At 44.9% G+C, this 13,483-nt stretch overlaps 1 protein-coding gene and 3 non-coding genes across 4 annotated transcripts in view; 2 read left to right on the plus strand and 2 right to left on the minus strand.

Moving 5' to 3' along the window:
* The window catches only part of LOC140722262 (uncharacterized), a 240,639-nt gene that overhangs the window by 205,645 nt on the left and 21,511 nt on the right, over positions 1-13,483 (minus strand). The gene's annotated exons all lie outside the window — the stretch shown is intronic.
* On the minus strand, positions 470-541 carry trnac-gca (transfer RNA cysteine (anticodon GCA)). The gene has a single exon. It is a non-coding gene; the product is annotated as a tRNA-Cys (tRNA).
* Positions 6,202-6,315, plus strand: trnal-caa (transfer RNA leucine (anticodon CAA)). Its single transcript has 2 exons — positions 6,202-6,239; positions 6,281-6,315. It is a non-coding gene; the product is annotated as a tRNA-Leu (tRNA).
* Positions 7,641-7,751, plus strand: trnal-uaa (transfer RNA leucine (anticodon UAA)). The gene is made up of 2 exons: positions 7,641-7,678; positions 7,711-7,751. It is a non-coding gene; the product is annotated as a tRNA-Leu (tRNA).

Here is a 13,483-nt window from a genome sequence, read left to right on the forward strand (position 1 = left end):
AAAGACCTAACATGATTAACCTTTCTCTGTAGCTTCGGTGCTGAAACCCAGGTAACATTCTAGTAACTCTTCTCTGTACTCTCTCTATTTTGATGACATCTTTCCTATAATTCACTGAACAGAAGTGTACACAATACTCCAAATTTGGCCTCGCCAAAGCGCACAGTTTTAACATTACATCCCAACTCCTATACTCAATGCTCTGATTTATAAAGGCCAGCATACCAAAAGCTTTCTTCACCACCCTATCCACATGAGATTCCACCGTCAGGGTACTATGTACCATTATTCCTAGATCACTCTGTTCTACTGCATTCCTCGATACCCTACCATTTACCATGTATGTCCTATTTTGATTAGTCCTACCAAAATGTAGCACCTCACACTTATCAGCATTAAATTCCAATAAATGAAATTACATTCTATATCATCGCCGTGGTCACTTTGAGGAAATATATTTTTGTTTTGAAGCGGGCACCTAGATTTGAACCAGGGACCTCTTGATCTGCAGTCAAATGCTCTACCACTGAGATATACCCCCACATTTTAATGCTGCAAATTGTGGAGGCATTGACAATAATCTTTCAAGTATTGATCGATTTTGGCGTACCGGATGACTGGAAAATTGCAAACGTTATTCCGCCATTTAAGAGGGCCTGTTAGCCAGATATTAGTGGTTGGGAGGTTGCTGGAAATGATTGTTAGCGATGGGATTACGGAGTACCTGCAGGCACATGACAAGATAGGCCAAAGCCAGTATAGTTTTCTGAAAGAAAATGCCTTCGCGACTGGTCTGGGTGCCGGTTACCAGTGGCGTTTCACCGTTGCAGCATAAGTGAGGAGCGGGTAGTGTCGAGGAGTGGAAAATGAAATAGAATGTTGGAAATTGAATAGCCATATTTTTTAGTGGAAAAAAATAAACGTGCAGACTATTATTTGGATGGGGATAGAATTCAAACTACAGAGATCAAATGCACTTGGGAGTCCTTGTGCAAGATACCCTAAAGGTTAACCTCCAAGTTGAAACGTTTCTGAAGAAGTCGAATGCAGTGTTGGCATTAATTTCTCGAGGTATAGTAGATAAGAGCGGAGCTGTGATGCTGAGGCTCGATAAGGCACTCGTGAGACCACACTTGGAGCATTGTGTGCAGTTTGAGGCTCCTTATTTTAGAAAATGTATGCTGCTATTGGAGATGGTTCAGAGAAGATTAACCTTAATGATTCGATCAATGAAAGGGTTACCGTAAGAGGAATTTTTGGCAGCTCTTGAATTGTATTCCATGGAGTTCAGGAGAATGAGCTGGTTATCATAGAATCATTCCGAATGTTAAAAGGCCTAAACAGATTAGATATGGCGAAGTTATTTCCCATTGTAGAGGATTCCAGGCCAAGAGGGCACCATTTCAACATTGAAGGACGTCCATTTAGAACTGAAAAGCGGAGAAATTAGTTTAGTCAGAGGTTGGTAAATCTGTGGAATCTATTGCCACGAGCGGCTGTAGAGGCCAGGTCATTCGATGTATTTAAGGCAGGGATAGATGGGTTCATGATTAGCCTGGGCTTCAATGGTTATGGGATGAAGACACAGGGAAGTGATGATGACTGGAAGATTGGGTTCACCCCATGATTGATTGACGACGCAGACTGAATAGGCCGAATGGTCTACTTCTCTCCTATATCTTAATGTCTAAATACGAGATTTTGAAACCAACATGAAAAGCAAAAGAGAGCAATATTAGTGGGAAGTTGAAACACTGGAAAGTCATAATGAAGGTAAAGTTCGGGTACGAAAGTAAGCAAGCTAATAATATTAACAAGGTTACCAAAAGTGTCTTCTGATACATAAACTAAAAAATAGCGAGTTTGGACATCGGACCGCTTGACAGCGATGCTGGAGATGTAGCACTGTGGGACCTTGAAATGGCGGATAAACTAATTAGTATTTTGCATCGGTCTTCAGTCTGGAAAACACCAGCCGAGTGATGGAAGTTCCAGGTGTCAGGGGTATGAAGTGTGTGTAGTTACCATGACCGGATAGAAGGTAAGTGACTAACTCAAGAGTCTGAAGGTAGACTGGAGTTACCAGATGTTGTACATCCCAGAGTTTAAAAAGCGCTGGCTGAAGACTTGGTGGGGTATTAGTGATGATATTGCAACAACCACTCGGTTCTAGATTTTTTCCGGAAGACAGGAAAATTGCAAATATCACTTCACACTTCAAGCATGGAGAGTCAGAAGACAGGAAAAATCTACGCCGGTCAGTCTGACCACAGCGGTTCAGAAGATGTTGAGAAGAGAATCATTAAGGATGAGGTCTCAGGGGACTTGGAGACACATGATAACGTAGACCAGAGACAGCATGGTTCCGTCAGGGGAAATTTGGCCTCAAAAATCTGTTGGAATGACTTGAAGACATAACAATCCGGCCGAATTAGGCTCATTTAGTGTCCTCTACACCACAAACTCTCCCCCAGAGGTCTATGTGTCTTTAGTGAAAACAGCAGCCAAATCATAGTGAGGGACCTCGCCCGTCTCCGCCGGCATCGGGACCGAGGTGCCAAAACATCATTACTCTTGAAAACAAAGGTTATTCACTCGTGTTGTCTCTATCTTTATTTCTGATAGGCCCATACGAGTTTTCTACGCTCTGATTTGCATTTCTGAACGCGTCCCACTTACCAGAAAACATCCTGCCTCAATCGCCAAATGTTTTTCAATATCGTCCAAATTGACCTTCCCCAATAAGGCATTGCGATCACGAGTTACAAAGTGTTCGTTAAATCAAGCTTCTACCTCTTGTCCTGTCTCATTTATTTCATCATAGCAGATCAAGTATCGCGCACGCTCTCGTTGGTTCGTCAACGCACGAAAGAAAAAAAAATCCTGAACGATCACCTACCCATCTTGTCCTTTACAAGTGTGGAATTAACATTCAACGTGCGAAATGTTAAAAACACCTACTCTCACAACCGTAATGCTCCTGCAATACACAGCGATATCTCCACAAAGTTGGCCGTCTAAATACTCTTGACCATTGGGTGGTCAGTAACCTATCCCCACTAACGTGATCATACCTTTCCTTGTTTACGGTTTCACCCATTGCGCGTCTGTCCGGGACTTTGAGCGCGTTAAACGACCCCGCGGAGGAGAGGGACATGGATTAGTCGAATTCTCCATCTGCACTGACGGAAGACAGCCGAGAATTTTCCCTGACTATTAACTCTACTCTCCTCCTTTAGTCCATCCCTCTCTATCACTTCTGCAGCAAAGGAACTCCGAAATACTGAACTGCCAGACCAGACTCTCCTGCAACCCAGTATCATTATCGGCTAAGATACCATGATAGATAGATAGATAGATAGATAGATAGATAGATAGATAGATAGATAGATAGATAGATAGATAGATAGATAGATAGATAGATAGATAGATAGATAGATAGATAGATAGATAGATAGATAGATACTTTATTCATCCCCATGGGGAAATTCAACTTTTTTTCCAATGTCCCATACACTTGTTGTAGCAAAGCTAATTACATACAACTCAGTAAAAAATATGATATGCATCTAAATCACTATCTCAAAAACCATTAATAGCTTTTAAAAAGTTCTTAAGTCCTGGCGGTAGAATTGTAAAGCCTAATGGCATTGGGGAGTATTGACCTCTTCATCCTGTCTGAGGAGCATTGCATTGATAGTAACCTGTCGCTGAAACTGCTTCTCTGTCTCTGGATGGTGCTATGTAGAGGATGTTCAGAGTTATCCATAATTGACCGTAGCCTACTCAGCGCCCTTCGCTCAGCTACCGATGTTAAACTCTCCAGTACTTTGCCCACGACAGAGCCCGCCTTCCTTACCAGCTTATTAAGACGTGAGGCGTCCCTCTTCTTAATGCTTCCTCCCCAACCCGCCACCACAAAGAAGAGGGCGCTCTCCACAACTGACCTATAGAACATGTTCAGCATCTCACTACAGACATTGAATGACGCCAACCTTCTTAGGAAGTACAGTCGACTCTGTGCCTTCCTGCACAAGGCATCTGTGTTGGCAGTCCAGTCTAGCTTCTCGTCTAACTGTACTCCCAGATACTTGTAGGTCTTAACCTGCTCCACACATTCTCCATTAATGATCACTGGCTCCATATGAGGCCTAGATCTCCTAAAGTCCACCACCATCTCCTTGGTCTTGGTGATATTGAGACGCAGGTAGTTTGAGTTGCACCATATCACAAAGTCCTGTATCAGTTTCCTATACTCCTCCTCCTGTCCATTCCTGACACACCCCACTATGGCCGTGTCATCAGCGAACTTCTGCACATGGCAGGACTCCGAGTTATATTGGAAGTCTGATGTGTACAGGGTGAACAGGACCGGAGAGAGTACGGTTCCCTGCGGCGCCCCTGTGCTGCTGACCACCGTGTCAGACCTACAGTCTCCCAACCGTACATACTGAGGTCTATCTGTCAAGTAGTCCACTATCCAATCCACCATTCCAGGTTTTGATCCAAGCAGTGAGTTCATCGGCTTGTTCTCAGATACTTCTACCACTGAAACATACGCACCTCAGGCCACCACTCGGACCTTGCTCAATGATTGCATTCCAGACATTGTGTGAGATCTTATCAACATGTCTGCACAATTTCTGCATTAGCTGTTCTGGCACCCTGGTTCCAGTTCCCCTGTAAATGCAGTTTAAGCTTCATCATGCAGCTCTAGCTAACTTTCCGACACGATATTACTACACTTCCAGTTCACGCACAAACCGTCTTTATCCACAGGTCTCAGCTTCCCTGGAAAAGAGATCAGTACTCGAAAAATCGTATGGCCTGTCTCCTATACCAAACCCTTAGCCACGTGTTAATCTGTATCATATTTCCATTCCTCGCCTCATTAGGACGCGCCACGTGCCGCTGTCACAACCCCGAAGATCCTGCCCTCCACCTCAGCACCTAACTCTCTGAATCTCCATTGCAGAAAGTCGTCACTCCGATGTCATTGGTACCACAACCGCTGCCTGCTCACGCTCCTGCTGAAAAATGTTCAGGATTTGATCCACGTTGTCCCGGACCCCGGCACCCGGCAGGTAACATACGATCCAGGAATCTGTCTTCCCCTTCCCCTTTGAGTCAGAAAACCAGACTCAGTGCCAGCGGTCCGACCACTGTGGCTTTTCCCTACCAGGTCATGCAACCACAAACCGCATCCAGATGTTTCTGATGGTGATGGCCATAGGGATAGTCTGCACTGCCTCTTTAAATCCTTTCCTCTTCCTGACTGTCCCACAGTTCCCTGTGTCCTGCACCGTGGGTGTATCTACCACTCTGTTTGTCCTAGTCCATCACGCCATAGGGCGGATTGTTACAAGCGGCAGCTGTGTGCACTTCTCGCAGTTGTCGTCATCAGGAACTCTGGAGGTCTCCCCGCCTTCCACATCCCGCGAGGAGCCTTCAACATAGGCGGTGGCCGCCCGCTTGTCCCTGTCTTACTTTAATGTGTTCTGTGCCTGTAACACTGGATCAGTGAACCTGAGCGAATTACGAACTGTTCAGCGTCTCATCTCTCAGAATGACCGCTGCTCTAACGTCCAAAAGACCCTGTTTCCGTCTCCTCCCTCAGATTAAACATTGACGTACAAGCCTGAACAACATTCTGACTGTCATAACTCATCCATGATGGAATGATGAAACAGACACAGGAGACCGAACGGCCTTTCCGCACGATGTCTCATTTTCTTGTTAACCTTGTCACATCTTCGCTTTATCCCAAAATCATGAGATTATTGAGCCTTGTAGTCTACTTACCAACATCCATCTGTAAAGCAGCGTTGCCGGGTATAATTGAACCTCCTGCATTCAGGTTCTGTTGACATTGTTGCGATCAACTCCCACCCAGTTTTTAGATTCAGTCCTGTCTGTAAACGTTTATTTCTCCGCTTCCCTAAATGTGAAAGCGATGAGACTTCCAAGCGTTCTCATCCATCTCAACAAACGTCCTTCCCAAATTCTTGCCGAGACGCGTCTAACGAGTCTTCGAATTGTAATATTTTACAGCTTCACTCTCCACAGAAGCTGCCTAACCTGAGCAAACTGTAACACTCTCGCTTTTATTTCCGATTGACAAGATGGTATATGTGTTTGAGTGTATATGACTTTTCTTACAAATCAGGCATTTATTCTGTTCCCAAACACACATCAAAAGTTATCAGGGTGGCCGAGTGGTCTAAGGCGCCAGACTCAAGGAATGAAAGTCCTTCCGACAAACGGGAGTGTTCTGGTCTCCATCTGGGGGTGTGGGTTCGAATCCCACTCCTGACAAGATTTGTCTTTAAGCATTCAATCGAGGCGACGTTATTTCTGCAAACAAACCCTGTGTTTTTGAGGTGGATTAGAAAAACTGTTGGAGGATAAGATTATGTTTTTGACACTGTTCATCGTATTGCAACAGGTCACCGTACACCGAGTTCTGAGTGAGTGATTTATTCAGAAAAAAGAATTCACGGTGAAGCATCTCGTCCTGAAACGCTGACTGCTTACGCTTTTACACAGATGCTGCCTGGTCTGCTGAGCTCCTCCTGGTATACTCAGCTATCAATATAGAAATGTTTCTGAAGTGAAATCATTGGTTGTCAGATTATTTAATGGATGGGCACGTGAGCGTACATTATCACCTGTTGATCAAAGGTCTGATTGCTGATGGGTAGTAACTGTTCTTGAACGTGGCGGTGCGAGTCCTGAGGCTCTTGTACCATCTACACGATGGCAGCAGCGCAAAAAAGAGCATGGCAGGATGGTGACGACCTCTGACGGTGGATGCTGTTTTCCGATCACATCGTTTTATGTGGATCTGCTTAATGTTTGGGAGTGTTTTCCCGTGATGGACTGGGCCGAAATCACTAACTTTTTAAAGATTTTCCTTCAAAGGTACGGTATTTCCGTACCACGTCTTGTTGCAGACAGACAATATACTCTCTACGACACATCTATAGAAGCTCATCAAGGTTATTGATGTCATGCTGAATCTCCGCAGTCTCCTGAGAAAGCAGAGGAAAGAGTTATACCAACAATTTAAAGTTACTGACGCGCCCCGCCTCTGATCCTCCAAAGAGAACTGGCTCAAGGACCTCTGGTTTTCCCTCTGCTGAAGACAACAATCAGTCCTTGGTCTTGCCGACATAGAGTGATAGGGTGTTGGCACATCTTGTTCAAAACGATCCCCTCTTAGTTGAATTGTATGCCCTAAGAGAGGATCGTTTAAAGACATGTAAACCCTGGAATGGAGATAACTTCTGCGTGCTCTACCATTATCTGTGCCTGAAAATCTAAGAAACGTCTATTAGATTCCCCCTCACCTCTGATGCTCCAGAAAAAAAGAACAAGTTTGCCCAAACTTTCGCTATTGCACAAACCGTCTAATTCAGGTAGCATCTTGGTGATGCTCTTCTGCACACTCTCCGAATCCGCGTCATCCTTTCTCTGGAGGATGGCCTGAACGGAGTGCAGCACAATTCCAGTGCTGTGATGCTGTACGCTCTGATTCCGCACATGCTCGGCAATCTGAGACCCTGTCATCAAAGCAGTCATTCAGAATATTCCGAAATACAGCTGCTTATCTGGCATGTGGAGACAGTACTGCAGGGGCTGTCAGGGTGGCCGAGTGGTCTAAGGCGCCAGACTTAAGGCGAGTAAGTCGCTTCCTAGTAAACGCGAGTGTTCTGGTCTCCAACGCGTGGGTTCGAACCCCACTCCTGACAAATACTCTGTTTTTCACGTGCTGTTATTTATAATGCAATCACTGTAATTTTACTGAAGCGATCAAAGCGTGGTCTGTTTGGGAGTGTGAGAAAGCCGCAATTAAGATAAAGATTTTGTTTTATTCACAACAGAGAGCAGAACAACGGGTTACATGGGATTCGGGCTGCGGAGTTTGATGAGAAAAAGGCCTCGTTGAAGAGTGTCTGTGTCACCTTCTTAACCGTGGCTGTTGTTTGGACAGAATGACATTGGGGCATTCAAACACGTTGTTGGTCTCTGTATTGAAACGGCATTTTACATTGTCGTTCTTAAGCGTACATCTGCCGCGGAGCTCCATAACGTGTGCTTAATATCTTTCTGGATTTGGGAATATCGGATTGATCATTCCGGACTGTATTATATTCACTTTCCGTTGTTTAACAGGCCACTCTTCCTTGTTTTGCAATGCAGATATTTTAAGTCGTACAGCATGGAAAATAACCTTCAGCCCAATTGATTCAAAGTTCAGAGCAGAAAGTAAATTTTGCATCACAGCATATCTATATACATATATCACCATTTGCAGCAATGGAATTGACATTCCTGCGGGCATCCAAGAAACACAATAAAATCCATGAAGGACCGCACTAACAGGACGGTCAAAACACTCAATGTGTACAATACAGCAATCTGTGCAAGTCAAGTGAAAGAATAATGATAATAGCAATATTAATTGTTATTTTACGCAATAATCAGGGCAACTATGAAGCTCACTGGAGTTTGTTTAGATTTAACCTCTCACAGAGACAACCAGATGAATTACACATTGACAGGATCGAATATGCACGATTTGAAATTATTCACGTAAAGCTGAAACACTTAATACAGATAGTAAATATGATTTCAAAAGTTATAATAATAAAATCTGGACAAAATAAGCGTATTAGATTAAACGTAAAGAGAGTTGCAATTGAGGTAGCATAATATATAACAGAACTGCACGATACAGTACAACTGATGGATGAATACTCTTATTTTATATGTTAATGACTTGGATGCTGGAATTGATGATCAGACGGACAGGTTTGCGGTTCAGATGAAGATAGGTGGAGGTGCAGGAAATCTAGAGGAAGTAGAAAGTCTACAAAATGACAGAGGAAGATGAGGAGAATGGGCAAAGAAGTGGCAGACATAAAACACAGGCACGAAATGTATGGTGCTGCACTTGAGCAGAAGAAATAAGATGGAAGACTATTTTCTAATCGTAGAGAAAATTGGAAAATCTGAGGTGCAAAAGGACTCAACGTTGCTCGTCCAGCATTCCCTGAAGGTGAATATGCATGTTGCGAAAGTGGTGAGAAAGGCCAATGCGATGTTCGCGATCATTTCCAGAGGAATGGGGTATGGATGCAGCGATGGAATTTTCAGGTTTTAAAATGCACTGATGAGGCCTTACCTTGAGTACTGTGAGCAGTTTGGAGCCCCTTGTCTGAGACAGGTTGTGCTGTCACTGAAGACGGTTCAGAGGTGGTTTAGAAAATTATTCCCGGGTTGAAAGCTTTGTCATGAGAGAAGCATGTGCTGGTTCTGGGTCTCTACTGAGGGGAATTCAGGAGATTGAGTGGTTCGCGCATCAAATCACCCCTTGGACAATCTCTATCACTCGTGTCACCCAGCTGACTACTGGACCGTCTCTCCCCGTGTCTATCACTCGGGTCTCCCGGCTGCTTAGGCGCTCCTGCTCCATGACTAAACTCAGCTTCCCTCTGTTTCATCAGCTGCGGATGAATGTCAGGAACCCCCGCTGGAACCAATCGGCGAGACCTCTCTCGGAAAGGGATGCCCTCGGTTGCTCTAATACTGTGGCAAGTACTCTTTAAGAAATCAAACTCAGAACTGCCAGTGGAAAAGGCGTCTTCGCGTTCCAACACGTTATCAGTTAATCTCCATTTCCATTCCTCGAACATTTCAGCAAATGTAGGGTTTCCGGTCGCTCTTGCTGCTCCCAGAATGTAACATGACAGGTTTAGACAGGATGCACCTCACAGTTCCGCCTTTCCGCTCATCATCCTACTTAGCAGGAACTTGCACCTTCTTAAAAGCAGCTCTGAACACATGGTGAATGGACAAGGTGTTCAAAAAGTTCTCTCTACTCTCTTTGCTTGCTCCTTGGAACCTTCTCACAAGAATAAAAAGTTCCATCCGTTTCAATAGTCTCAGTTACCCCAACATCTGCTTCCATAAATGCCAGCTTCAACGAAAAGTAGCCATTGTATGGGTACTTAACAGTACTAAGCCCCGGAATTCCAAGGGCACTAACAGGCACCAATGGCAAGTACGTGGACACCGATTGTAAATGACACTGGAAGACACTAGACACCAGGATATGGCAGCACAACACAGACCTTTCGGCACTCGATTTTGAGTCAAACCATATATCTCTTTCATCCATTTGCCTGTGCAAGAGGCTCTTAAATGCCCCTAATGTTTTAGCCTCCACCACAATCCCTGGCAAGTCATTCCAGGCACTCACAACCCTCTGTGTAAAAAAAAAATCCCCCTGATGTCTCCCATAAACTTCTCTCCCTTAACTTAACTGTGTATGTATGCCCTCTGGTGTTTGCTATTCGTGCCCTGGGAAACAGGTACTGGCTAGCACCTTATCTATGCCTCTCATAATCATGTAGACCTCTATAAAGACCCCTCTCATCCTTCTATGCTCCAAAGAAAAAAGTTCCAGCTCTGCTAACTATGCCTCATAACACTTGTTTTCCAATCCAGGCAATTTCCCTGTAAATCTCCTCTGCACCCTCTCCATAGCTTCCACATCCTTCCTATAATGAGGTGACAAGAATGGAAAACAATACCCTAAGTGTAGTCTCACCAAAGTTTAGTAGAGTTGCAACATGACTTTTCTACTCTTGAACTCAATCCCCCTATTAAAGAAGCCTAGCATCCCATAGACCTTCTAAACTATTCTATTAATCTGTGCAGCGACCGTGAGGGATGAATGGATTTGAACCCCAATGTCCCTCTGTTCATCCAAAACTTTTAAGTAACCGACCATGAACCCTCTACTCAGCCTTCTGGTTTGTCCTTCTAAAATGCATCACAGCACACTTAATCGGATTGAACTCCATCTGGCACTATTCTGGCCAACTCTGCATCCTGTACATACCCTCTTGTAACCTTCGACAACCTACAGCTCCATCCATAACTCCTCCAATCTTCGTGTCATCCACAAACTTACTCACCCATCCTCCTGCGTCTTCATCCAGCTCATTTATAAATATCACAAAGAGCAGCGGTCCCAGGACTGATCCTTGCAGCACTCCACTAGTCACCGACCTCCAGGCGGAATACTTTCCTTCCACAACTAACCCCTGCTTTCCTCCAGTAACCATTTTTTTAAAAATCCAAACAGCAAGGATCCACTGATTCCATGCCTCATGACTTTCTGGATGAGTCTCTCGCGAGGTACCTTGTCAAATGCCTTGTTAAAATCGATGTAGACGACATCTACCGCCCTACCCTCATCAATTTATTTTGTTACATCTTCAAAAAACTCAATTGGGCCCGTGAGGCACGATCTTCCCTTCATAAAGCCATGTTGACTATCCTTGAGTAGACTGTACTTCTCCAAATGTTCGTAGATCCTATCCTTAAGAATCCTTTCCAATGGTTTGCAGACCACCAACGTAAGATTCACCGGTCTATACCAGGTCTGACCAGGTTTCTCTGTTTTGTCAACAAGGAAACTACATTAGCCGTTTTCCAATCCTTTGGCACCTCCCATGCAGCCAAAGAGGATTCAAAGATCATAGCTACTGCTCCAGCGATCTCTTCTCTCACTTGCCACAGCAACCTGGGTTATATCTCGTCCAGACCTGGGGATTTGTGGTTTTTAAGAAGATCCAACACTTCTTCTTCCTTAATCTCCACATTCTCCAGCACACAGGCCTGTTCTATTTCGACCTCACCCTGATCAAGATCCTTTTCACTTATGAATACTGAAGCAAATATCCATTTAGTAACTCTCCAACCTCCTGCGCCTCCAGGCACATGTTGACCTCTTTATCCTTTTGCGGCCCCATCTTCATTCTTGTCATCGTTGCTCTTCACATACGCATAGAACACCTTGGGGTTTTCCTTAATCCTAGATGCCAAGGCCTTTTTATGCCCCCTTCAAGCTCTCCTAAATCCTTTCTTAAGCTCCTTCCTGGCTATCCTATATTTCTCATGAGCCCCTCCTGCTTCCTGTTTCTTATATCTAACATCTGCTTTCTTCTTTCTCTTGACGGGTTGCCTCACATGTTTTGGCAGCCACGGTTCCCTTTTCCTACCACGTTTTCCTTGCCTCAGTGGGACAAACCTATCCTGAACCCAGCATAAGTGTTCCCTAAACTTCCTCCACATGACTTCTGTGCTTTCACCTTTGAACATCTGTTTCCAATTTATTCCCGCTAGTTCCTGCCTCATCCCTTCAGTTAGCCATTCCCCAGTTAAGCACTTTCCCATTGCCTGTTTTTATCCTTTTCCATAGCAATGCTGAAGCTAAGGGAGTTGAGGTCACTCTCACCAAAATGCTCTGCCACCTGATCAGGTTCATTACCTAGAACTAGATCAGGTATGGCTTCTCCTCTCATCAGCCGGTCCACATACTGTATCAGGAACCCTCCTTGAACACACCTGACAAATTCAGCCCCATCTATCCCCCTTGCAGTCAGGTGGTGTCAGTCAGTATGAGGAAAGTTGAAATCACCCATAACTACAACCCTGTATTTCTTGCACCATTCTAAAATCTGCCTGCTTATCTGCTCCTCGGTGTCCCGAGGGCTATTTGGGGGCATATAGACTACTCCAAGCACACGTGATTGTTCCCTTCCTATTTCTGACTTCCACCCTGACCGACTCAATGGACACGCCTTCTGCAGCGTCCTCCCTTTCTATAGACGTGAAACTATCCCTGACCAGTAATGCTGCTCCCCCCACCCTTTCTACCTCCCATCCTATTCCTTTTAAAACACCTCAACCTCGGTACCTCCATCAGCCAAGGCTGTCCTTCCTCCAGCCAGGTTTCAGTAACGGCCAGTGTCGTAACTCCACATACTGATCCATGCTCTAAGTTCATCCCCTTTATTATTAATACTCCTAGCGTTGAAATAGACACATTCAAACCCCTCTAATTGGCTACATTTATGTTTTATTGCCTGCCTGTCCTTCCTCACTAACTCAGAACACATAGCATCATGCCCTTGTCCTTGTACCCTAATCTCTGCACTCACATTCTGACTCCCACCCCCTGCCAAACTAGTTTAAACCCTCTCCAACAGCTCTAACAAACCTGGCCGCCAGGTCCCTTTCCAGTTCATGTGCAGCCGGTCCACTTTGTGCAGGTCAGACCTTTCCCAGAAGAGATCCCAAAGTTCCAGAAGTCTGAACCCCTGTCCCCTGCACCAACTCTTCAGCCACCCATTCAACTGCCATGACTTCCAGTTCCTCCCCTCTCTGCCTCGTGGCACAGGCAGCAATCCTGAGATTACCACCCTTGCTTTTTAACTTTTGTATTAACTCTCTATATTCCTTCTTCAGGACCTCATCCCTACTCCTATCTATGTCATTGGTCCCCACTTGGACCACAGCTGGCTGCTCACCCTCTTTCCTGAGAATACCGAGAACTCGATCCAAGATATCACGGACCCTGGCACCAGGGAGGCAACACGCCATCCAGGATTCTCGATCTTTCCCACAG

Source organism: Hemitrygon akajei, unplaced genomic scaffold (assembly GCF_048418815.1).
Source record: "Hemitrygon akajei unplaced genomic scaffold, sHemAka1.3 Scf000073, whole genome shotgun sequence".
In the NCBI taxonomy this organism is placed as follows: Eukaryota; Metazoa; Chordata; class Chondrichthyes; order Myliobatiformes; family Dasyatidae; genus Hemitrygon; species Hemitrygon akajei.